The sequence below is a fragment of the Ascaphus truei genome, chromosome 6, assembly GCF_040206685.1.
Source record: "Ascaphus truei isolate aAscTru1 chromosome 6, aAscTru1.hap1, whole genome shotgun sequence".
NCBI classification, from domain to species: Eukaryota; Metazoa; Chordata; class Amphibia; order Anura; family Ascaphidae; genus Ascaphus; species Ascaphus truei.
Window position 1 is genome coordinate 7,576,997 of NC_134488.1, and position 27,739 is coordinate 7,604,735.

At 44.4% G+C, this 27,739-nt stretch overlaps 1 protein-coding gene and 1 long non-coding RNA gene across 8 annotated transcripts in view; both read left to right on the plus strand.

The window, feature by feature from the left end:
• APLP2 (amyloid beta precursor like protein 2) overlaps window positions 1-27,739 on the plus strand; it is a 146,736-nt gene that overhangs the window by 64,701 nt on the left and 54,296 nt on the right. The gene's annotated exons all lie outside the window — the stretch shown is intronic.
• Window positions 15,965-24,244, plus strand: LOC142496395 (uncharacterized). The gene is made up of 3 exons (XR_012801969.1): window positions 15,965-16,223; window positions 17,232-17,287; window positions 23,802-24,244. It is a non-coding gene; the product is annotated as an uncharacterized LOC142496395 (long non-coding RNA).

Genomic DNA, 27,739 nt, shown 5'->3' on the forward strand with positions numbered 1-27,739 from the left:
ACACACACACAGTCATACACACACACACACACACACACACAGTCATACACACACACACACACACACACACAGTCATACACACACACACACACAGTCATACACACACACACACACACACACACACACACACTGTAACACAATTATAAACAGCACTCACAATAGAGAGTAGATATATAATGCGGGGTGCCGTGGACAAGAGAGGACCCAAACCCTCTCAAACACAATACACAATACTGAAATAGTCCAGCACTCCCTAAATGGAAAAATTTAAATCACTAGTATGCAACTAGGTAGGATGTGGGATCTCACACACAACTACCAGTGGATACCCAGTTTTGTTGGAGAGAGGATTTGGGCCGCATACTGGCTGCCATTACTCTGGCGTCTCGCATTGTTTTGGGGTTACTGACCTGTAAGGGCTGTTGTATAGTGGCCGTGTGCGGCACTTATAATTGGCTGTGGTTAGTCAGCCATTCTATAATGGTGCCGCGCACGCGCGCACACGGCAGTGAGCGTGGAACCGGCCAACAGGGGGGTAGACAGGGAAAATAAATATTTTGTGCTGCTACCGCCGCTGAAATGTATGTATATGTATGTATACATGTATGTGTCAAAGTTGAATAAATAAAAATGATTTTTATTGTGTAACATGTTTTTTATTTTTTTTATTTAAAAAATATTATTTAATACATTAACACACAATCTATATACACATACACACACACACACACATACACATATACGCACAAACAGTACCTTCACTCACAGCATACACAAAAAAAGCGCACGTTCGCACCTACTACAGGACAAGCCTATCTACAATGTAGCTGTATGTATATCTGTATGTGTGCAGAACCCACAATGTACTGCTTACTTTCAGCTGATGACTTTCTGGGCACCTTAACTCCAAACTTTTGACAGAAAAGGGACTGTTGTGGAGAAGGACTCAAGTTGGCTGTTGCCATTGGTTAAATAAAATAAACCTGAAGGCAGAAGCCCTGCTTTAACATCATTGTAGAAAAATTAAAACCTGTAGCTCAAAATAATGTAGCACTTCTTACCCCAAAACATACTTTTCTACCCCCCTCCCCCCCGTTACATGCTTAAACTTCACCTTGTGTGAATTACCTTCTTTGTGACCACTTGCATGTGTTTGCTACCTCCGCTGTTTCTCTGTTTGCTCCAAATGCTTTTGTCTCGCAGCATCTGTGTTATGCCGTGATGATTGAAAAGCTGTGGTGTGGACCCAAAGCTTAACTCACAATATATTGCAGCCTGCAGGGTACCTCATGAGTACACCTGGCATCCTGTATTTACATTTGCAATGTCAGGGCTTTGGGATCCCAAGCCATAAACTCTGCTCTGTGTATTATTATTTATTTGGGAAGAGTTAACATATTCCGCAGTGCTGTAAGTGGGACACACCGCACGCACGTACGTATGTAAGTAAGTAATGAGGGCCCTGCTCGTGAGATCCATTTTGACATGGGCTCCTGCTGAAACATTTCCTGATTCCTTGCTATATATCAGGCTGGCCGTTCTGCTGTGTAGCCTTCTAACCCAGAAGAGACATGATGGTAGACTACAAACCGTAGTAGTATGTGGATAACTGTAACATATCCGCTGCATTGAAACTGCTTTGTGGTAGAATCACTCCATTGGGTACCGAAAGACCTTAGTTGACGGCCATCCCCTCTCACTCCATATCTACTCCCACATGGTATGGTATCTTATTGCTAGGGTCTGGAGGTATGGTTGGTGGCAGACTGTTGTTTCCAGAGATGCAGAGAAACAGATTTAATATACCGTGGCATGGCAAGACATTTTTGTGTTTGCAATCTGCTTTTCGCGAATAAAATTATTCTCTTGATTGGAAGACCTGTTTAGATATTTAATTTAGTATATGCAGAAATACAGCAAAGCCATGCTCGGTCTAACTTGTTAGTTTGCACTGTAGTACTTATTATGCAAATCTGTTGAATAATAAGTGCATTTGGCAGCAGTCGAACTATTTTGGAAATAACGGATGGTTTTGTTAAATCCATCTCTGTCCCTCTTGTGTATATTAGACTTGCTGAAAAATGTAATGTTTCCTTCTGTATCCCAGGACCATACTTGAAAACAAGATGTACATTTCAGTGCATCTTACTGACAAATAAATTGTTTACTCCTATAACACATGCAGGCTTCTCGGGCACCTGTGCATATTAAGGGGTGTAAAGCAGGTGCAAGAGATCCTGGTTATAGAACATTTTAATTTTGTCGCAAGTGATTTTGACAAATATTTAAAATTCAGTTAGTTTTGCAGGGTTTATTTATTTTTTACTTTATCTACCCACCTATAAAATATCATCCCTGGGTTTTGTGGTGCTGAGTCACCCATCTGTAACTGCAATAGCTCCCAGTGCGCCCGATCCTGCTTTACTAGCGCGACATCACAGCTGGTTCGGGCACCAGCCGCAGCTGTTACTGACGGGTCACTCAAAGATGCTGCGTCCCAATGACAAAACAAAATCCCAATGTATGGATCACTTGTGAGAACATTCACATATCAGATAAGTCTGCAACTCTGCTTTTCACGGTTAGCTCTTGGCATACACGGGATTCTGGGAAATAACAGGCAAATTGCACACAGGCAATCAACCAGACTCTACCTGGCTGATTAGGACTCTTAGAAAAAGCCTGATGTGAGAAACAGGAGAGAGATTCCGTGGCTCACATTTGGGCTGACATAACGAGTAAGAGGACTACAGAGATTTCCTTGGCCCACAACTAGGCTGACCTGAGGAAAATATGATGTCTTGTTGCACACAGAAGGACTGTATGCTGACCGCAAGAGAAGGGGACAAGACCTCTATACCTGGACACAGAGTGCCATAGCACACAAGGATGCTAACCGTGTGTGTGTGTGTGTGTGTGTGTGTGTGTGTGTGTCCACATAGTTAGAAAGGGCTGGAGTAACGGTTTAATTATTCTCCAAAGTGGAGTAGGCCTTCATTTTTTTTTTTTTTTTCTTCCTTGTGAAAGGAACAGGTGCAATAAAGCCAAGATATAATTTCACCCTAATCGGTCTCCATTAAATGTACCTCTGCACACATCTCTTACAAAGAAAACCGATGCACCTTGAAAGATAAGTCCAATGAATGTCCAGATGTACTGGTGGGGTGTTAAGGTAATCAAATCCTGTACACCTTGATCGACTTTGTGTCTCCGTGGATAACGTTCCGTGATGTGGAGTTAAACACAAAAAGAAATCATATTGTAACACTGCTGGTTATAAAACATATCACTTAAACATAAAACTCAAACATACAACAGTAACTGACCCACATAAAACGTACTCAACATATAAACCTGAACAAACAAGGCTGTACAAACAGTTATGCTAATTTATTAAAATATAAAATGGACACTAAAGTTCTACAAAATGGAGAAGATCACCTGGTGGTTAAAACCAGAATCCTACTTACAACAGAGCAGATCAAAACAAGCATGTATGTCCAACTGCAGACCCGTCGCGATGCTGTATGTGCGTGCTCTGTATCTGCTCTCACACCACGGAAGCATTGCCATGCCTGAAGTGTAGATTTGGTTGGTTACTGACCTCCACTGGCTTGTAATACCAGTAGTTTAGCAAAAGTGTTACACTGCTGCAATTACGGGAGCAAAAGCTGCTTGTGTTTACATTGCTACCCATGATTGCGGTCTTTCACTTGAACATTACAGTATGTGTTTTTAGCTCGGAAACATTGGCACATAAGGCTGCCTTTTCTTTGGTGCCAAACTGTGTTTTATCCAGCAGGAAGGCCTAAAAATTCTTCCTGTAGCCTGTTCTGTCTCTAGCACAGGGGTGCGAAAGCTGGGGGATGCCCCCCAGGGATTTTCCAGAGGGGGCGCTGCGGTTGCAGAAGCCCTGCGCTCTTCCCCCAAGGCATTTAAATGAAATGCTGGAGGATTGCGTGAGGCCTCTGCAACTTCCCTTACCTTGTCTTCAGCAACGCGGCGTGAAATGACGGCACGGGGTCACGTGACCCTGTAGTATTTGACGCCGAAGACAAGGTAAGTAGGGGGAGGGGTGTGCAGACGGGGGGTAAAGTTTGCACACTCCAGCTCTAGCAGGTGCATAGAATGTGTGGTTAAAGATGTATACCAAGTCCAATTGTTATTTCTTCATTTACAAAGTGATTTAACAGCAAATTTCGACATCTGAGAATACTTTCAGTGAATCTATAAATTGGTTCTTAATGTGAATTTGATAAATAATTGCTTTATAACTAGTTCGGATAGTTATGGCTTAAATATCTGTGTCTCGCTCTTTTTCTCTTTTAGGAATACAGGTTTGCTCCGTAATTGATACTAATCTTGGTGCTGCTAAGTACAGTATTAGCTTTTAGGTTTGTGGATCTAGTACTGTAGTACTTTTTTGTTTCAATCTTTTTTTATTGTTTTTAAAGGGTTTTACATATGCGCCTTTTGATATACAGTTTGTCTACAAATGGTACACAAAGAGAACATTTACATTTCTATGCATATATAAACTAATCTTGACAAAACATTGATTACAGTTTTAATTTCTATTGTAATAAATAAAGTCTTATACTTTCCCTTACGTACTATATCACAAAGTTAGGGTTGCAACCCTTTGAGGTAGTTTAAAGGGATAGAAGAGCAGGGGGAGAAAAAGAGGTCAGGGAGGGTATGGTGGGGGACATTATAATGAAGAATTTCTAATTTAGGTGCCATGGTTCCCAGATTTTGTCGAATTGTTCTAAGTTTTGATTTAGTTGGGCTGAAAGTTTTTCCATTAGTTTGACCTCATTTATTCTTTTGATAACTGTACGTCGAGATGGTGCGTTTATTTTCTTCCAGGCTGCTGCTATAGAGCAGCGTGCTGCTGTCAGAATAAAAGATATTAATTATTTACTAGGTTTTGCAGGTTCTCTATAGGTCTTGCCAACACAAAAGCCATCGAGACCCTCATTTCCGAAACCTCTTGGATCATAACCCAACATTTTTGTATTTGCGGGCAATACCGCCATATATGTGCCATATCTCCTCTCGGGCCACACCCTCTCCAACATAGGTCGGGTGTTCCCGGGAAGATTTGGCTTAGCCTACTCGGGGTTAAGTACCATTGGAATAAGATTCTATAAATATTTTCTTTTATTGTTCAACAAATTGAAGTTTTTGCTGCGGATTCCCAGATATCCTCCCAGTCTTCTTTATCAATTTCTATGTTGAGATCTTCTGCCCATTTTAACATATAATTATGTTTTTGAGGCGCCGCTGATGTTGCTATTCCTGTATATATTCCTGAGATCAAACACTTCTGGTACGTGCCTATTTTACATAATTTTTCAAATTTTGTAAGGTTAGGGAAATTTGCTTTCTTTGAGATAGTATGCAAGAAATGTCTAACCTGTAGATACTGAAAAGGTTGTAGATCTCGCGTGTGTAGCTTGTCTTGGAGTTCCTGACAAGACAGAATTGACCCCTTTTCCACTAGGTCATCCGCTATTTTAATATTTAGGTCTCTAATTTGTATATAATACTTTTTGGAACAACCCGGGGGGAACTCTGGATGGTCAAATATGGGTGTTAGTAAAGATGGAGAGGATGCTAAAGAATATTTCTTTTTACTTTTGGACCATATCTTCCATGTGCACCTCATTGACCCAAGAGTAAGCTTATCCGCAAGGAACTCTCCCCCTTGTTCTGACCATAAAGCCGACGCGAGAGAGTGAGGTCCTGCATAAAAAGACTCGATACCCAGCCAGCAGCATGTTGCTGGATCATTATTCCAAATCACTACTTGTTTTAATTGGGCCACTTGATAATATTGTACAATATCTGGGACCCCCATGCCTCCGCTTTCTCTCGGTGTCATCGTTATTGATCTCGCCACCCTCGGTCTTTTACCGTTCCAGATAAATTGGAAAATCCTATTCTGTATATTTTTGAGCTCTGGAATGGGGATATTTATCGGGAGGGTTTGGAAATAGAGGAGTCGTGGCAGGATGGTCATTTTAACTGCAGCCATTCTGCCCATCCAAGATATCTGGTATAGTAGCACTTTTAATATAGTTAAATTGTGCTGAAGGTGTTGCATGGATGAAGGCTTTAAAGCGGCAATATGGGTTTCACTTTATAATTGGGGGGAAAAAAATGTATTCCAGGATTATAGCAGGGGGTCTTCGGAGCTGAACTGTGTTAATTTCAGCTCCGGGATACTTACATCCATAGTAGATGCTGGTATCTCTGCAGTCAGAAACTTTGTGACTAACATAATGGCGGCTTACATGTCTTGTATCACGTGGGCTGTATCAGGAAGCTGTGACATCTGGTGCGGCTTCCTATTGGCCGGCATGACCGGGACATGAAACCCGGATTGCGGCCTTAACGTAGTTATAACAGTGGTGAGAGATTCTGTCAAGTTGATCTGATTATTCGTAAATCTTAGTACTTGTTATCGGACTCACACATGTATCCTGTACATCCATGAATTCTCATGGATTAAAATGGCAGTCCCCGCTGCTAGCTATTCCTCCCCCACCTGAAACTGTGAGTCACTCAGAGCCGACCTGTGATGGTTGCTTTAAAGACAGTAGATTTGTATTTCAATGTAAATTTTGTTTCAGAATCCCCAGATCTCATTGATCTGGATCCTTGCAGGGCGATGTTTCTTAAATCTGAATAGGGAAACCCACCTGGGATCTTCCCCGGTCACATAACTATTCACCTTCAAACAAGGATGCATTTTGAAGAAATCTTACCCCAAATCTCTCTTCCCTAAAGGATTGAAGCATCCAAACAGTTCAGTCATTGTGCCTGTCCTTGACAGAGCTGCATTAAGAGCAGGCTTTGAATGCTTATTTTCGTTCTCAAGCCGTATGCAAATGATTTTGCCTCCTTTTAAAAACCACACACTCAATGCGCTTGTCACCCTTTATATTCCTCTATGTATATTTTTAAACCTTGCACTTTTACAGCATTGTGTACAATGGATCTTTGTTTGCAAATGGGGAATCTCATCAACCTATGAATCAACACCATCTTAAACTTGCAGAGGACAGCAGAAGTAATGACTCGACCCTACTCAATTTTATTAGCAGCTCCACCTATCCACTATACATAGAATTCTACATTATTTGGTCTTTTGCAGCACAATTTGTAAAGCCAACATTTGTTGTAGTTGATAAATTCAAGCCCAACAGCCTTAACGTAAAGCCATATTTTGATGCTAACTGAGGAAAGTGTGGCAAGAATTCGAAAGTTGCATTGGTGAAGGTTACTTAAAGCTTTAGGGGTGTACTGTCCCAACAAGAAAACCCCTGAAAACCATTGGAGTATTTCACATAAAGAATTTCAATGAAAAGGGGTAAGAAAGCAAAGTAGTAGTCATTAGTAGTCCTCCTTAAAGGTAAAAAAAATGGAAGCATTTTAATATCAAATTTTACTGCTGTAGAATTAATTATCCGACCGTGCAAGTTGATGGACACACACACACGGACACACACACACGGACACACACATTCTTTTTGCGCATGCACATATATATTTATGTGCGTGTCGTCGTTCGGTATCGTATAACTCTTTAACCTGGTGACTTTGCTAGCTGTGGTATAGTTTATACATAACTAGCCATGTAAGCTGTTATATAATGGCTCATTTGTTAGCCAACTGGTTTCAGGTCTTTTCGGCCGCTGCTCAAATACATTTTTTGTTTCTGCTCAAAGGTGGTTCCAGTGAATGTCTTCTGTTCTAATTGGTTAAGCAAAGCGTATTCCACTATAAGAAACATGCAGCGTTTAAAGCTACACATCTGGGAATTTGAATTGATATAAACAAAATAGAATTGGAACAAAGGTGTTTGTTTTTTTTTTTTGTTTTTCTGAACTAGCTATTTTCCATGTATTTTGGGACTCCCCTGTTCCAGTTTTATTTACCAAATGTTGCTGTAGCCATAGGCCAATAAGAAACTGCAGTGTCATTGGCTGCCGTTCCCTTTTTGTCGTTGTATTCTCCATGAGGCACACAGGCACAGAAGACCTGTAGCCATCTTGGTAACCTGTAAATATTGCTGAGCATTACGTTGGTAAACGGGCTTACAAGTTGGGAATGCATTCTCCACGTTTATAAGAAGTCTACTATATATGTGAACCTTTGGTCAATAGTATACAACATTGCTAATCTGACTGCAAAAACATTTAGTATTGTTGTGGGTTTAGCGTCCGAAAACAAGGACGGAGTTGAAATGTGATGGTCCTAGTTTAGTTGACAATACTGTCTCTAGCATCATAAAAATCTCAGTAGAATCTTAACGTCTAGCTTCTATTTTGTGTCATCGTCCCATCACTTGCATATTATTTACACTTCGCCATAGGTGCATGATAAACCCATCATCGCTGGTGGGACATCAAAGGAGTTTTGTGTTCTATTGCACGGCCCTGAGGCTCTAAGGCTGCGGCCATAGTGCGCAGTCGCGCACGTAACGAACAAAAACATTGTGAAGCAGAACGGCCATACTGTGCGCGGTGTGGCAGGATTTGGAGACATCCATTGGATTTTTTGCACAACGGGTGTTTCTCTCAAGCGTTTGAACTAATGAGGGTGAACGAGCCTGGTGACGTCATGGCCACGCCTCTGTCGCGCGTCATCAGAGGACACAGAACACTCAGGTGACTGGCGCACACGCCTCCTTGAGCTCTGTCGCGCATGCGCACTATGTCCGCAGCGTTGGATGTTGTGCCTCCAATGCAGATGTGCTGAATTACAGCAGGAGACCGTATCTGGTTTTCTTTTGCTCCCTAAATAGGATTGCTTTGTGCTGCAAAATTTTTCAGGCCTCTTTGGCAGCAAAGGAGTTAAGCAGTGTGGCTTCAGTGTGAAGCACTGGTGCTCTATTTAAAGTGGAGGTTAATTGTGTGAATTACAGGGCTAGAGAAAGATCTGGCAACAGCTATGCATTAGGATCAGAGCCACTGCTTCTTATATATAGCCTGTTTCTTGTCATCTGGCAAGCTGTCTAGCTGTGACTTTCAATATAACTCGCGTCTAAAATACATATAAAAATAGCTTGATTTATTTCACTTTGTCCTGCTACCATAGATTTCTCAATATCTTGGTCGAAATACTTGATATCAATATACCATTTGTTTCTGTATATATCGTCCTATTAATAAATGATATTTTTCTGATTCAATAGAGTATCGGCTCCTTTTAAAAAAAAAAAAAAATTAAAAATGATCAGTGCAGAGTGCTGCTTTCTAAAACGAAATTATTTATTACATGTTGGATATGGCTTTGATTCGGGTTCCCTACAGAAATCACTGTATTAGACGTTGGGTCAGCTCTATGGGTTTGTTTGTTTTATATTCTGTTAGAGTGCTTTGTATATCCATATAGAAGTGAAAAATGAATCATCTCAAAATGTCTCCGACCAGCCCTTCCATATACATCTGAACGAGGCTCATTAGACCCAGATCTGCTGCTTAATGTTGTACACTCACAATTAGCTGCTCTACAATAACAGCTAGAATTTTGTTTATTGGTCACTAGAAGGATAAGGGGACATCAGTGGCAAACAGAGGTGGATGAGGAATAACAATAAAAAGACTCCTCAAGCACACCATGCCTATAAACACTGTATTCTGTGGCTGTTCAGGCATATTATTACAAAGGAAAGTAAAACACAGGACACTAAGGGAGTATTAATATATTATGAATGCATTGTGCTTATCCTATTCATATTTCAGTAATAATCCCAGAACAGGACATTACTGGCCAATAATGCCCTGGCTGGAAGAGTTGAAGACCCGAGGCGAAGCTGAGCATTACACACACACACACACACACACTCTGAAACCCCCCTACACACTGTGCAGCCCCCCTCCTCTACACCCACAAAAGACACCGCAGACACACACACACCAACAAAACAGACTGCTGCCCCCTCTCCATCCACAACACACACCAGAGGCCCCCTCCCTACACCCACTGTAGCCCCCATGTAAACACACACACCAACAAAACACTCTGCACCCCTCCTCCACCCACAAAACATACACTGCAGCCCCCCCTCTCACCCACAAAACACATAGCAGACACACCAACAAAAAACACACAGCAGACACACACCAACAAGACTCTGCTGCCCCCTCTACACCCACAACACACACCAACAGAAGACCCACACAAAAAACACTCTGTTGGCCTCCATTACACACACAGATGCACACACCTTTCCCCTCATTCTCCTGTGCGGAGCTCTCTGCAGGCAGGGAGGGGGAGGAGTCAGTGCCTGGCTGCAGGCAGGGAGGGGGAGGAGTCAGTGCCTGGCTGCAGGCAGGGAGGGGGAGGAGTCAGGGCCTGGCTGCAGACGGGGAGGAGTCAGTGCCTTGCTGCAGGCAGGGAGGGGGAGGAGTCAGTGCCTTGCTGCAGGCAGGGAGGAGTCAGTGCCTTGCTGCAGGCAGGGAGGGGGAGGAGTCAGTGCCTTGCTGGTGCCTCCTTTCCAATCACCTCCTCAGTCTGAGAGCAAATCTCACTCTTTGTGAATGAGAACTGAAAGCTGATTGGCTGGCTGAAAAACTTGGCAGGGTGCCAAATATTCTGGGCCATTACTGATTGGTTAAAATTCCGGCCATTATCCAATCAGAGCAGGGATTTCAATAATGCCTGGAATGTACCAACTTTAGCCTATAATTCATGGTAATGCACCTTGTTTGTGCCTCTTTGCTTTTACATAGTGTGTCGGTATATTTGATTGTGAGGAACCAATGTGTTGAGTTGCATATTCTCTATAATAATATAGAGCAGGGGTGAGCAAACTTTTTATGCCGAGCCCCCCCTTTTCATCCATGCAATTTCTCGGCCCCCCCCCCCCGTCTGATGTAGTCAAAATCACATGACGTCAGTGCACGTGAGCTGGTTCGAACCAGCTTTGTAATGCCCCCGCCACGCCTCTACAAAACAGTATTTATAACACAAATTACATCACTTAAAAATAAATATTATGATATTTGTCTAATAACGCCCCCATTTCTGCTGTATTATTAATCTCTCTCTTCCCGCCACATTAGAACCTCTTAGGACCTCTCTCCCCTCTTCCAGTCTCGCACTCCTCTCCCAGTCTCTCCATCTCCCTGTATTTCTCACTCCCCCTCCAGTCCCTCTCTATCCCTCCCCTCAGTGTCTCCCCATCCCTCCCCCCACTCTCTCTTTCCTTCCCCCCAGTGTGTCTCTTTCTCCCTCCCCCCCATTGTCTCTCACTCTTTCCCCTCTCCCAGTCTCTCCCTCAAGTCCCTCCCTTCAGTGTCTCCCACTACTCTCTTTCCCTCCCCCTGTGTATCTCTTTCTCCCTCCCCCTGGTGTCTCTCTCCCTCCCCCCCGGTGTCTCTCTCGCACTCTCCCTCCAGCCATTGTCTCTCCCTCCCCCCCCCCCGGTGTCTCTCTCACTCACACCAGTGTCTCTCTCCTTCCCTCCAGTGACTCGCTCATCCCCATGTCTCTCTTTCACCCCCCTCCCCATGTAGCTCTTTCAACCCCCCTCCCCATGTCACTCACTCTCACCCCCCCCTCATGTCACACTCACACCCCTCCCCATGTTCCAGTCTCACACTCACTCCCCCATGTCCCAGTCTCACACTCCCTCCCCATGTCCCAGTCTCACACTCCCTCCCCATGTCCCAGTCTCACACTCCCTCCCCATGTCCCAGTCTCACACTCCCTCCCCATGTCCCAGTCTCACACTCCCTCCCCATGTCCCAGTCTCACTCACCACCTCCCCATGTCCCAGTCTCACTCACCACCCCCCATGTCCCAGTCTCACTCACCACCCCCCCCATGTCCCAGTCTCACCCCCCTCCCCATGTCCCAGTCTCACACTCCCTCCCCATGTCCCAGTCTCACCCCCCCATGTCCCAGTCTCACACTCCCTCCCCATGTCCCAGTCTCACCCCCCCATGTCCCAGTCTCACTCACCCCCCCCATGTCCCAGTCTCACTCACCACCCCCCCCATGTCCCAGTCTCACCCCCCTCCCCATGTCCCAGTCTCACACTCCCTCCCCATGTCCCAGTCTCACCCCCCATGTCCCAGTCTCACTCACCCCCCCCATGTCCCAGTCTCACTCACCCCCCCCATGTCCCAGTCTCACTCACCCCCCCAAGTCCCAGTCTCGCTCACCCCCCCATGTCCCAGTCTCACTCACCCCCCCATATGTCCCAGTCTTATCCCCCCCATGTCCCAGTCTCATCCCCCCCCATGTCCCAGTCTCATCCCCCCCCATGTCCCAGTCTCATCCCCCCCATGTCCCAGTCTCATCCCCCCCATGTCCCAGTCTCACTCACCCCCCCATATGTCCCAGTCTCATCCCCCCCATGTCCCACTCTCATCCCCCCATGTCCAGTCTCATCCCCACATGTCCCAGTCTCATCCCCCCATGTCCCAGTCTCATCCCCTCATGTCCCAGTCTCATCCCCCCATGTCCCAGTCTCACTCACCACCCCCCCATGTCCCAGTCTCACTCACCACCCCCCCATGTCCCAGTCTCACTCACCACCCCCCCATGTCCCAGTCTCACTCACCACCCCCCCATGTCCCAGTCTCACTCACCACCCCCCCATGTCCCAGTCTCACTCACCACCCCCCCATGTCCCAGTCTCACCCCCCCCATGTCCCAGTCTCACCCCCCCCATGTCCCAGTCTCATCCCCCCATGTCCCAGTCTCATCTCCCCCCCCCATGTCCAAGTCTCATCTCCCCCCCCCCCCCCCCCATGTCCCAGTCTCATCTCCCCCCCCCCCCCCATGTCCCAGTCTCACTCACCCCCTCTCCTCATATCGCACACGCTGATGCAGGAAGCAAGGAGATGCTGCTGTGTAGATGTGTAACACAGCGCCACCTAATGGCCAAAAGAAAAATTGCAGCCACAGACGGCTTTTTTTCTTTGCTCCTGGCAAAATCGCCGCTGCTTCCTGCGCCCCCCCCCAAACAATCTTGCGCCCCCCCAGTGAGGCGCGCCTCACAGTTTGCGCACCGCTGATATAGAGTATTAAAGCATTCTGAAAGCATAAAATGACTTGTTACAAATGTAACACAGTTTCACCCCCCACCCCTCCTCCAATTGCAGATAGGGTGCAAGTGAGGAGAATCTATATGTATTACCCAGTGGGGTGCCTTATCTGTTAGGCTCACAGGAGGCCTGAGCCTCTGCCAATGAGAGCCTGGGGTACCTCCTATGGAACAATACTATATGGTGCAGCGCCTCCACCTGCGATGGCTCCCAGCAGAGCAGGAGTTGTTCCTCGCATGACAAATTCAAATGAACACATACACAGGAGTATAAGTATAACAGTTTACTATATGCAGAATATAACAACACAGACATCAGAAGTAATAATAAGTGTCCCTCTATAACACTAGGCACAACTACCTGTCTTCTTACAGGGCCTTAACCCACATACCTTATTCCTCCCCCAACACAGTGTACCCAGAGTCCCACGAGTCCACTAGGAGACCCAAAACCTATAGGTGGGATCAGCGCCTGATGTACCGGTATGTTTGTGCACGTAAAATACGATTCCTGCCCCAGTGCTCCAGCACCTGGGGCTGCAGACACTTCACAAAGGATCCGACGCTCTGCGATCTCCTCTGCGACGTCCTGAAACTCTGCCTGGCGGTGGGTGGCTCCCGCATGGAGCGATCCACCTTTGGAAAGTCTCTTATCTCTGCAGCTGCAGAGTGATTCACCTTCACAGCAATACCAGGAGATCCATGCTTCCTGGCTGTACCCTCACTTGTCTGGGTTCTACAGGACCCTGTCCCTGTCTAAGGGGAGTACCTGTAGTAACCACAAGCTGAGGTGATTGGGGCCTAAGGGGGATGTCTGGCCTAGTGCAAGAGCCACTTGCTCTCTACACATACCCACCCTCCCCTGTCTGTGACCCAGCTTCAACTGACGACTCACTGCAGTACACAACAATGTATCCTTTCCTGCAGGGGAAGCTCTAAGCCCTATTGTTTGCTGTTGCATCACATGTGCTTCAGCCCCTGGGGCTGCTGGGAGTTGTAGTTCCCCAGGGGCCTCTTTAACATAATGGCCGCCGCTAACTTGCGCATGCGCGACTGGGCCGTCCCTGCGCTACGGAGCGCCTCTGCTGCCACTTCTCCATTGAGAAAATGGCCGCTGCGTCGCTACTGCACATGCGCAAACCTTTGCGCATACGCGGACACAACCAAGATGGCGGCACCCTGCCGCCGGGAGCCCCCGGTGACACGATCGACCCCACAGCAGCAACAGGCCCCACCGGAGCGAGGGTAAGGGGGACCAGGGGGGACCCTGCTACACTAGGTTGCGTTACCTACTTTGCTTTAATGGTATTGGGTGGTAAACAAGTTGATAGAATTGTCTGTATGCAAGTTAAGATTCCTATTGTATAAATGGAAAGCAAAAGCTGTCTCCAAGTTATATTTTCATATTAAACTGTTGCTAATTTTTGCCACTACCTATATGACTTTGTAATATGATTTGATATTAGTTATACATTTTGATGTCTGGTTCTCGATACTTGCTTGGCTATAAATGGTTTTCAGCTTTCAAAAGAACTACTCATCCCAAGGGCAGTACAAATGATGCTGGGACCAGGGCCGCCAACAGAAATCGTGGGCGCAGGACAAACTTTTTAAGCAGCATTCCCCCCCCCCCGTGTCGGCGGTTTTGCGAGACACACCTCACGAGCCCCCTCTCCCCATGTATTTCTCTCCCTCGCCCCCTCTCTCTCCCGCCTCGCATGTATTTCTCTCCCCTGCATCTCACTCTTACTCCCTCTTTTCCTCTCACCCCCTCTCTCCCTCCGTCAATTACCCCCCTTACACAATTTCACCCACAAGATATATACCAAAAATCTTCCCACCCCCAATGCAAAAAAACTTCCCACCCCCAAATACATACCAAAATAATTTCACCCCCAAATATATACAACCTCCCCCACCCCCCAATTGCATACAAAAATCCACCTACCCAATACACATAAAATAAGATATATATATATATATATATATATATATATATATATATATATATATATATATATATATATACATACACAGTGCTCGACAAACCCGGTCGCCAACTCGCCAGCTGCGATCGGATATTGGCTCTTGGCCAGTAACTTTTCCCCTGGTCTGCAAAAAAAAAAAAAATCCCCTGCTCAGAAAAAAAAAAAAAATCCCTCTATCTGATGACACGAAATGCCAGGACTTCAAACCGCCCTTCCTTGTCTGCACGGGTGGGGAGGGGGAAGTGCGCGCATCTGCTACTGCTCCTCCTCCTCCTCTATATATCCTCCTATATAATTGTGAACTCCTGTAACTTACAAGACCTGCACTGATCCGGCGGTTATGGAGGAGTTTGGACAGATGCTTGAGGTTGGGGGAATTTAATGCACTTTAAATATACACTGATATATTCGGTCCCCGGCGCACCCACTGCTCGCGCGGGAGGTAGTATTGGGCTATTTCTCCCCCCCCCTCCCCTCTCTGGTGCACCCACTGCCCGCACGGGAGGTAGTAACGGGGTGTTTCTCCCCCCCCCCCCCCTCCGGCGCACCTGCTGCCCGCACGGGAGGTAGTATTGGGCTATTTCTCCCCCCCCCCTCCCCTCTCTGGTGCACCCACTGCCCGCACGGGAGGTAGTAACGGGGTGTTTCTCCCCCCCCCCCCCCCCCCTCCGGCGCACCTGCTGCCCGCACGGGAGGTAGTAACGGGGTGTTTCTCCCCCCCCCCCCCCCCCCCTCCGGCGCACCTGCTGCCCGCACGGGAGGTAGTAACGGGGTGTTTCTCCCCCCCCCCCCCTCCGGCGCACCTGCTGCCCGCACGGGAGGTAGTAACGGGGTGTTTCTTACCCCCCCCCCCGGCGTGTGTTTGATGTGGAATCTGTGCTGTGCTGCAGTGGCGGGAGTGGTAAATTGTGGGCCGTGCTGGCGTGGATCCTGTGCCCGAGGATGGAGGAGAGCAGACCTGGGGGATGTTGATATCCCGTCAGCAGCAGAGGAGCCGGTGAAGTCTGGAAGCGCTGCGGTGGAAGGAAAGCCGGGCGGCGCAACATTTTGGCGCGAGGCTGTTGGCACTGGGCCAGGAACAGGGCAGAGAGGTCGGAGAAAGTCCCAGAGGAGGCTGAGTGTGACCAGGGGACACAGAGGAGACACAGCCCAATCAGGCTACAGGGGTAAGCGACTGAGGGCAGGGGTCTGAGAGAAACTGCATCACAGGTCCCAGGAAAGCACAGACTCCCCTGTCAGTCACCGCATCAACATTTAAAGCACCACTCGAGGGGGGGGGGGGTGGAGAGAATGTGTGTGTGTGTGTGTGTGTGTGTGTGTGTGTGTGTAGAGAGGGAAAGAGAGAGTGAGAGAGAGTGTGTGTGTCTTTGGATGGGGGAGGGAAAGAGAGAGAGAGAGAGAGAAAGTGTGTGTGTGTGTGACACCACAAGTACCCTGTCAGTCAGTCACCCACCCACCCACCCAGTCAGTCACCTACCCACCCACCCAGTCAGTCACCTACCCACCCAGTCAGTTAGTCACCTACCCACCCAGTCAGTCAGTCACCTACCCACCCTGTCAGTCAGCCAGTCAGCCACCCACCCAGTCAGTCACCCATCCAGTCAGTTACCCACCCACCCAGTCATCCACCCTCTCTCTCATCCACCCTCTCTCTCTCTCTGTGTGTATCACCCACCCTCTGTGTGTGTGTGTGTGTCACCCACCCTCTCTCCCCTCTCTGTCTCTCCCCTCTCGTTCTCTCCCCTGTCTCCACCTCCTCTCTGTCTCCCCCCTCTCTGTCTCCCCCCCTCTCTGTCTCCCCCCTCTCTTTCTCCCCCTCTCTGTCTCCCCCACAGTGTCTCCTGCGCTCTGTCTCTCCGCTCACTGTCTCTCTCCCCTCTCTCTGTCTCTCTCCCCTCTCTCTCTCTGTCTCTCACCCCTATCTCTATGTCTCTCTCCCCTCTCTCTCTCTGTCTCTCTCTGTGTCTCTCTCTGTGTCTCTCTCTCTCTGTCTCTCACCCACACTCTCTCTGTCTCTCACCCACACTCTCTCTGTCTCTCACCCACACTCTCTCTGTCTCTCACCCACACTCTCTCTGTCTCACATTCTGCATCTGGATATCTTATTTACCCTATATATATATATCTTAACTGCCCTATACTACACTGAAATAACCTATACTGATTTCTTCCAGATCTAACTCAAGCTTCACACAGGAGACATCGGAATCCCCCCTAACCCAGAAGACAGGTAGGAAACACCTCCCCTCCAATGTATAACTTTGCGGGAATGAGGGTACCTAGACATTGAGGGACTGCGGATCAGGTAAGATCCCAGGCAGGATTGCTGCTTTAAATATTGTGAAGCGAGACGTCCAGACACTGGTTAAGGGGTGCAGGAAACTAGTCATTCATATTTGGCTTTTTTTTCTAGATCCGACATTTACACACACAAACACACGTAACAAGGATTAATTGTAGTATAATGTAATACAATAAATAAACTTATGTCAAAAACGAATGTTCTTACTAAGAATTTATTCAATTTATTTTATTTATGTATTTTTTTTAAAAGCAGGGTTCGGGGCGGGACTAGGGGTGGGGTTGGGGGCGGGATTAGGGGTGGGGTTGGGGCGGGACTAGGTGGCGAGTAGATTTTTTGGTTCGGCGAGTAGATTTTTGGGTGATTTGTCAAGCACTGTACATACATACATACATACATACATACATACACACGGTATATAAAAAAAAAAACCTCCCCAATACATATAAAAATTCCCCCAAGCCCCCCAATACATATACAAATTCCCCCAAGCCCCCCAATACATATACAAATGCCCCCAATACATATAAAAAAGACCCCCCCAAACATATTAAAAAGACCCCCACCATACATATAAAAGATTTACCTTGTGGATGTGGGGGCCCGGCAGCCAGCACTGCAAGTTGGGCTCGACCTCTGCCCCCGACTCACCGGGCCCGGTACGCCAACCCCAGCAGACCCACCCTGTTGGCGGCCCTGGCTGGGACATCCCTTAAGGTTGAAGGCAATTAGATTTCACCAGCAGGAAAGGGTTCTTTACAGTAAGTGCAGTTAAAAAATATGAAATAGAACACCCATGGAGACTGTGATGGCAGATAGTATAGATATCTTTAAGAAAAAAAAAAAGTTGGACATCTTTGTATAGGAAAGGTATTCAGGGATAGACCAAATAAGTAAACATTAGAAGGATGTTGATTCAAGGGAGAAATATATTTGCTATTATTGGAGTCAGGAAGGAATTATATTTTCCCCTTGTGAAACAGTATTAGGAAGGTAGAAAGGGAAATCTGTCATGACCTCATGAACCGAACAGTTTGTCTGCTGGGTGCTTGAGTTTGGCACATTGTGGATAGGGTTAAAGGATTGTTGGGAGGGGCTGGGACTGACCCTGTGGTCTTGGTACACGTTGGCACCAATGATAAAGTTAGGGAAAGATTTTAGGTCCTAAAAATGATTTCAGGGATCTAGGCAAGGACCTCAAAGGTACAATTTTCTGAAATACAACCAGTGCCATGCGCTACCCCAGGGAGATAGTTGGAGATTAGGGAGGTTAATGCATCGATAACAAAGTGGTGAACGAGGGTTTGGGATTTTTAGAGCACTGGGACTCCTTTTCTGAGAGGTGCTATCTTTATGGTAGGGATGGATTGCACATCAATGAAGAGGGATCTTCTGTGCTATGGGGGAGAATGTTAGAAAGGTTGGAGGAGATTTTAAACTAGGGGGAGGGGGAGGGTGGGTATCAGGACAAGAAACATAATGAACTAAATAGTCTATATTCGGATGGTTAAAAAGCAAGCAGCCATGGAGATAGAACGGGGGTGTGGGGGGGGAGTTTTGGCAAGCAGGGAGACACCCACATTAAATACAGATAATACTAGAAAACTTCTGAAGACAAAATCCAATTGGAGTAGAAAGACAGGAGCAGATAAGATAATAGCACAAACTGGAAACCTTAAATGCTTGCTAATGCAAGAAGCCTGAAGGCTAAAATATGTGAGCTTGAATTAATAGCTACAAGGAAGCAGTATGATATCATAGGCATTACTGAAACATGGTGGGATGAAACTCATGACTGGGCAGTTAATTTAGAGTTATTCCCTTTTTGGAAGGATCGAATAAATAGAAGGGGAGGTGGAGTATGTTTATATGTTAAACCGGATCTAAAACCTATTATAAGGGAAGATGTTTATAAAGGGAATGATGAAAATGTAGAGACTTTGTGGATAGAAATTAGCAGTGGAGGTTAAACTGCAAAGAATGTTTGTAGGGATAAACCACCAAATATCTGTGAGATTGAGGAAGCCAAAATACTTTTGCAAATGAAGAAGGCATCAAAACTATGTAATGTTTACATAATGGGTGATTTTAATTATCCAGACCTAGACTTGGGCAATGAGATTAGCGTTACAACGAAAGGAAATAGGTTTTTGGGGGTGCTTAAAGACATGACCCAAATTTATTGAGGAACCAACCAGGAGAGGGGCAATACTGGATTTGGTCATATCAAACAATGTAGAAGTAATAACATATTCAAGTCTGGGAACATTTGGGAAACAGTGATCATAACATGGTCTCATTTGAAATAAATTATCAAAAATCATATTATATCGGTTCAACAGACTTGACATTTTAAAGACGCAGATTTTAATAATCTACAATTAATAAATTGGGATGTTTTTCCCGGGAAACATGTGGAAGATAAATGGGCAGTCTTGAAAACATTGTTTCAAATGCAAACTTACCCCTGGGTAATAAATATAAAAGAAATAAGTCTAAACCAATGTGGCTAAATAAACAGGTAGGGGAGGAAATGGAAAAAAAAAGAGGAAGGCATTTAGATTCCTAAAGTCAAAAGGGACAGAGACATCATATCAGAATTATAAGGAATGTAACAAAAATTGAAAATGGGCAATCAAATTGAAAATGAAAAAAGATTGCAATAGAAATAAGATCAACCCATAAAAGTTCTTTGAGTACCGTAACAAAAAAAATTCTAAAAGAAAATCTAGGACCCTTTCAGTGTGAGATGGGCAGGCAAATTATTAGAGATAAGGAAAAAGCAGAGGTATAATAAATAAAATTGGACTTTAATAAAAAAAAATGTTGCACCTAAATTGAAAACTGGCTGAAGGCTGGACATCAGTTGTCATAAATGGAACTTTCTCGGATTATGCTAAAGTTGAGTGGAGTACCTCAAGAATCGGTACTGGGGCCCCTTATTTTTTAACTTGTTTATTAATGGCCTTGAGGTTGGCATAGAGAGCAAAGTCTCCATCTTTGCTGATGACACTAAATTGTGTTAGATGATAGAATCAGAGCAGAATTTAATTTCCCTCAAGAAAGACTTGAATAGACTGGAAGCTTGGGACGGTAAATGGCAGATTAAGTTTAATACAGATAAATATTGGGCTTGAGAAGCAAGAATAAAAAGGCAACGAATAAACAGGATAGGTAGCGCTAACTAGAATATGATGAATAGGTGTGTGACTGATTAAAATTTAGAACAATAAACCTAATATACTGTGATACAGAGATATATAGGTGGCTGCCTATGATACCATTCTGACCCCCTGGTCAGAGAAACACTAAATATACACATTTGTAAGTCGCCTTTTTATTCTTATACAAAGAATAGGTATCTGTGGCGCCTGACATATAGATATATGTATCGAAAAAGGATATATCCAACCAGGACTGGTGGATATGCTGATCCCAGGATATCTCCAAATGGTGAATATTCGTGCTTAAAAAGAACAAATAAAATGCATAGCATAATACGGTGTGGTAAACATAACATATAACAAACAGGTGAGGCACAGTTTGCGTACGTAACGTTGTACGTCTACATATAGTTTGAAATTATCTGGACCTGTGACAGGTGCAAAAGACAATAGTATGTCAGGTATTTGCATGTTTGTTTAACCAGCTCAGTTTTACCTACAGTCTTCAACTTATCATTGCGCATGTGGAGGACTTTCCAACCTGCAAGTGCGCATGTGCAGGACTATCAGGTGTAACATACTTTTAATTAACTACCTATATAAAGGACATTTCAGGACATAATCATTATACCCCAGAAGGAAGCTGCGCTTCTGAAACACGTAGGGTGGTCACGCTGATCATACTACCGATTTTCTACAATATCCCCTCCGTTGGCTGCTGTAATTTCGAATCTGCCGTTACGGTTTGCATGACTATTGGCGCCATACTTTGCGAATCTGCTACCGTTGTTTCCTGGCTGACTGCACATTCGGATTAGTGTATCAAGAGGGGCGCTCCGCCCACAAACACCAGCCGATGCGTGGAACGCTGCCAACACAGAGGAACAACGCACCAAGCTGCTCCAAGCCACAGAGGAGAGGGGATACTCCCAGAATTATCCACTGCCTGCCCTTATCTGTCGGGTGAGTGGGCAATTCAACCATTGTGGCAGATATATCAGTTTGACTTATCTCATTTTTCATATATTATTTTATGTACAATTCATGTCATTTTTTTATGTCTTTTTATTAAATGTTTATAAAATTTGTTCACCTTTTGACCACCTCAGCTGTTTTTATGTTATGTTTGTCATGTTTACCACACCGTATTATGCTATGCATTTTATTTGTTCTTTTTAAGCACGAATATTCACCATTTGGAGATATCCTGGGATCAGCATATCCACCAGTCCTGGTTGTATATATCCTTATTCGTTACATTTATCCAGTTTTCGACAATCCTATACATTTGCACGCCCCGGGCGAGTGGATTTAACATCGTGGCGAGCTCCTATTGGCCCAAGCAGCACACGTGTGGTACTAGGTGGCGAGTAGATTTTTTTGTTCGGCGAGTAGATTTTTTGGTGATTTGTCGACCACTGTATATATCTATATGTCAGACGCCACAGATACCTATTCTTTGTTTAAGAATAAAAAGGCGACTTACAAATGACTTAATTGGGATATATTGGGGGAATCCTTGATGGAGAAGGATTTAGGAGTGCTTGTAGACAGCAGATTAACAATTGTGCCTAAAGTCATGCAGTAGCTGCAAAGGCAAACCAGATCTTATCTTGCATTAAAGGGATGGAAGGGAGGGAAGTTAACATAAGTATGCCCCTTTATAAAGCATTAGTAAGACCACACCTTGAATATGGAGTACAGTTTTGGGCACCACTCCTTAGAAAATACATTTTGGAAAAATTGCAGAAAAGAGCCACCCCATTAATAAAGTGGATGGATAATCTGATTTGAGGATAGACTAGCTAAATTAGATTTGTTTACTTTAGAAAAGAGGAGTCTAAGAGGGGATATGATAACTATATACAAATATATTCGGTGGCAATACAAGGAGCTTTCAAAAGAAGAAGTTCACCCCAAGGGCAATACAAACGACACAGGGTCATCTCAGAAGGTTGGAGGAAAGGAGATTTTCACCAGAAACAAAGGAAAGGGTTCTTTACAGTAAGTCAGTTGAAATGTGGAGTTCATTACCCATGGGGACTGTGATGGCAGATACAATAAATACAGCTCAACCCCCGTTATAACGTGAATCCGCTTATAATGCGATACAAGCGTGGCTCCCAATTTTTGTTTTTACGAATGCCTTACAACACGATTATTGGTATCTTAAATCCTTTATTGTACAATGCATACAATTGTACATTATTTCTAACGCAATTCGCTTATAACGCTATGTGATTCTTTGGACCCCAAGCACAGCGTTATAAGGGAGTCCAGCTGTATCTTCAAAAAAAGGTTGGACATCTTTCTATAAAGGAAAGCTACTGTATACATGGATATACCAAATAAGTATACATGGGAAAGATGTTATCCAGGGAGTAATCTGATTTACAAATAGTCACGAAGGAATTTATTTTTCCCCTTTTTGATATCATTAGATGATATTTCACTGGGGTTTTCTGTTTGCTTTCCTCTGGATCAATATAATGTAAAAACAAATATAGGATCAGAATCGGTCTAAATTTAGTATACTGTAGGTTGAAATTGATGGACTTGTCTTTTTCAACCTCGTCTACGATGTAACTATGTAATATGCATATTCAGATTATTATAAATTAAATATTTTGTATGTTTTTCTCTTTGAGAAAAAAAAGTTTTGTTTTAATTTATAATAAAAAATACATATTTTGTCAACAGTTATTTTGCTGGATCCTATAGAGTGGTATATTTGCTAAATTGATTTGGATTTTGCATCAAGTGTTGATGCTCCTGGCTTGGGAAATGGAACGCTCATTTTGCTAATGAAATTTTCCGGCGAGCCGTGAAGATTTGTGCATTTCCTAAACCAGTCTTAACAAATCAATTAAGGCTGAGCCGGAGCTGCAACCAGACACCTCCCTGTGTGTGTCATACACCTGCCAGGCCTTTTATAACCCCCCATTACTGCAGCAGACCCACATAGCAATGCGCATTTGTGTTGCAATAAATGCAAAGTGTTCAATGATGTATCATTTCCTTTGCCTCTGTCAGTAGGATATGTTAACACCTCCACTGCCAAAGGGGCCAGAAAGACTCAACATGTTGTAAGCAATGTTGTTGGTAAAAGGGTTATAGGTATTTATTTAATGATTTTAAAATAAATGCATGCATTAGGTAAAAATCTTGTTGCATAAAAATAAAAAGCAGAGTAATTGACTATCATAACTGTTTAGAGTAACCGATTTGGTGGTTTTTATTTATTTTTTCTTCACATGTCCCCCCTCCCCCTCTCCCAGATACCTCCAGCATACCCAGGGAGGCCTCAGTTTCCATAGGATTCAATTGTCCTGTTTCTGCAAAACACCCAGAGGTGCCCTGGTGTATCTTAAAAAGGTGTGTGTATACTGTATATAGACTGCTGCATCTGTATCACTCGGGTGTTGATTTTATAAGAAGAAAAGCATGCTTTGATGCATGGCTTCATTTGTTGGCCTGATGGAACGAGAAGGAAGGAATTTTCTAATAGTATCTTCTTTAGTCAGGCCTAAGCCCCCTCAGTACTAGTGCCTGTTAGACAAACTACAAATCACATGCTGTTATAGTGAGAAGATCTTGGGGCCAGGTACTTTGCACAAATGTATCAAAAATGCCTGATAAACCGACGACACACGTTTTTTTTTTCTAAATCTCCTGAATTGCCTTGATGCATCTCCCCTGTAGCAGTCTCAAAAGTGGAAGTGATGAGTCATCTTGCTCCTACACCTGCAGAGATGCATTTAAAGTATTCTTTCTATTTCATTACCACCTGCTCGCTGCCTGTGTTCAAGTTGAAATGTAAACACTCCCCCCCCCCTCTCCTTGGTAAATATTGGTCTTCAATTTTGGTGCCGGGCCTTAATTAAAACAGATACAGCTTCCTGTTTGTTCTAATGGCTTTCACTTGGGAATTATGCATTGATTCTGGTCTCTTCTTTATCATTTTATGTGTAGAGAATTAAGATGTAAGCACTAAGCTAAATAATTGCGATATATTTGGCAAAAAAATAACTAGCAAAAACATTGAACTGAAACCGGATAATGTTGTGCATCTCTAATCTTGGTATGTAGGCATATAACTCTGATAGGCAACATGATATAACTCAAAAGGGCCATAACCAATGTATTTGTATGTATATATTAGTACAGAGGTAGGAACTTTTTCCTGCCCCCTCCAGTCAGCTTCTTAATGCCAACATACTGATGAACATACTCTCTAGAACAGTGTTTTTCAGCCGGGGTTCCTAAGAGCCTTTGGGTTCCCCAGGTAGCCTTAAACGGTTTTGTGCCATTTTCAGGTCATTCGAAAATTGTACCAAATACAGAAGAATATACAATGCTATTATAGAGGGTTGGGGTTCATCAGAATTTCACAATATAATTATAGGGTTTCTTAACCAAAAAAAGGTTGGAAACCATTGTTCTAGAAACTAGGAGGGATGAGGTGCAATCTATATCAGCAACATCTCCTCTCCCTCTGCATTGGGGGGGAGGGAGGAGGAAAGAGGGAGAGCAGGCTGCTGGAGTGGCTGTCTGTTGCCCCCAGTGATATAGCTCCTTGTGTTGACACCCCCTCTTAGAGATTACTGTTCATTAAGGGGTTAACTGTATGGACTCATGCACAGTAATGCCCCTCTTTTTGTGCAAAGTGAGGGTGAAGGAAAACGGCGCTAACTCTATTAGTGTGCACTGGTGTTTATACAGTGGGTTAATAATGAAATCAAATACTTATACAACTTTGTGACGTGATTCAATAACGTGTGAAACAATAAATAAGTTCAAACCCCCTGCTCAAAACCCAGCTGGTGGGGACTGGTTTCACTAGTCCCACAATTCTTCACTCTCCAACTGCAATCCAGGGGGAGCATAAAGGGAAATAGAACAAAAAAACAAAAAAACAATCTAAGTGCAGACAGTTTTTTGAAGGGGTGTATACATTTGTGTTGTCTCGGCTCTTATGTGTTGCCTACTTACAAGATGTAAGTCAAAAACGAGCGGTTTTGACACACAATGGTCTCTGCTAGGAAGATTTCTTAACCAGGTGTAGGGATCTCCAACTCTCAGCTCAGCAACAGTGTATATGTAAAAGAAATAGTACCATAGTGCAGACCAGTAACAATAAAAAACTCGACTTTATAGGGTAAAAATAAACACTTACAATAAAAACAATTGGTTAAGGCATGTATCACATTGATAGTGATTGAGGAGAGAAAATGGTTAGCTCCAGGCTCACCCGCCTCCTCCGGTGTGACTGTGTATGGACCACCGCTCTTTGTGACCTTTCACCTCCGCTGGTGTTCGCTGTCTCGCTGGTCTCGTCCCATCAGAAATGCCCTCTTATGTGGGCTAATCGGCTACCTTCGCTGGGTGCATGCAGGTGCTGCAGAGGACTCAGAGCTGGAGTCTGAGTCCTCTGCAGCACCTGCATGCACCCAGCGAAGGTAGCCGATTAGCCCACATAAGAGGGCATTTCTGATGGGACGAGACCAGCGAGACAGCGAACACCAGCGGAGGTGAAAGGTCACAAAGAGCGGTGGTCCATACACAGTCACACCGGAGGAGGCGGGTGAGCCTGGAGCTAACCATTGTCTCTCCTCAATCACTATCAATGTGATACATGCCTTAACCAATTGTTTTTATTGTAAGTGTTTATTTTTACCCTATAAAGTCGAGTTTTTTATTGTTACTGGTCTGCACTATGGTACTATTTCTTTTACATATACACTGTTGCTGAGCTGAGAGTTGGAGATCCCTACACCTGGTTAAGAAATCTTCCTAGCAGAGACCATTGTGTGTCAAAACCGCTCGTTTTTGACTTACATCTTGTAAGTAGGCAACACATAAGAGCCGAGACAACACAAATGTATACACCCCTTCAAAAAACTGTCTGCACTTAGATTGTTTTTTTGTTCTATTTCCCTTTATGCTCCCCCTGGATTGCAGTTGGACAGTAATGCCCCTCTCCCATTACATAGAGGCTTGACAGGAAAGAAGCGGCTCCCACTGTATGCATAGTTACCAGTGGTATCACCATCAGGTGATAATGAAGGTTCTAGAACTTTGATTCCTGGGAGTGAGAGTTGGAGGAGCTTCAGTTGTTAATGTAAATATGTTCCCATGTATAGTGACAGTTCTGTCCCTGTTTTGTAGTTGGGGAAAGTGTCCTATCCAGTTGGTGTCCGTGGCCAACAGGTTCCAACAGAGGACGCCTATGTCCTAGTAGAGCTATACAAGTTGTAGCTCTGGGATTGTGGAGTGCCCCATTGTTTCAGAAACCATGCTTAAGAGACGCACAAAGTGCCTTGCGTATAGTGACCGCACAATTTCTGATAGGGAGAGTAACCTAAGATGGAGCCCTACTGAGATGGATATGGACGTGACACAAAAGACGTGCCACTTAAGATGACTGTAAAAGAAACTTACCTAAGCAGCTCACTAGCATACGTGTAAAGATGACCTAGGAATAATTAAGGAGTTCAAACATGATTGGTCACAAGTTAAAGTGTATATAGTAACAAATGTCTTGATGTGAAGAGAATTATCAACTAGTGTTAATAAAGCTCCCGTTCATACTATAAAAGTTCCTGGTGCCTGTCATTATTCCATCAGTATATCTACGCCCCGCCTTTGTGGACCTGCAACCCTGATAAGGAATGGGATGTAAGCACCTTAAGAGCAGGGCAATGATGGCTACATTCCTAAATAGAATTGAAGAACACTTGGTAATTACAAGACAGGCATGCAGCTGTGTCTGGGATGGAGTCCTATCATCACATTTCTAGTCATCCTGTCTGCTTGACAGACTTCAAAGTTGGAGAAACAAATGTCTAATAACAAATTGTAAAGTCTTTAGCAACTCTAGCACAGGATGTCATGAAATGTTTAATTTTTTATTTTGTCTTACCAGCATGAGCAAGATTTTCAATTGTTTGCTATTCTTTGTGGGTTATTTTTTTTTACAATTCTTTTTCTTGGTACCAGACAGCGCTTGTACAAATGGCGTTTGGATTGGTAAAGTCAAAGAATAATATGCCAACACATACTCTTGATGATTTAAAGCAGCAATCCAAGATGTTGTATCTCTTCCCCCCCCCCCCCCCCACTCCACTTTAATATGTGCATCAGTATAATACACACAATAAGTCATTAGCTAACTTGCCGATCGATCTGTTCTCCTGTGGTCGATTTGGCGAGGATT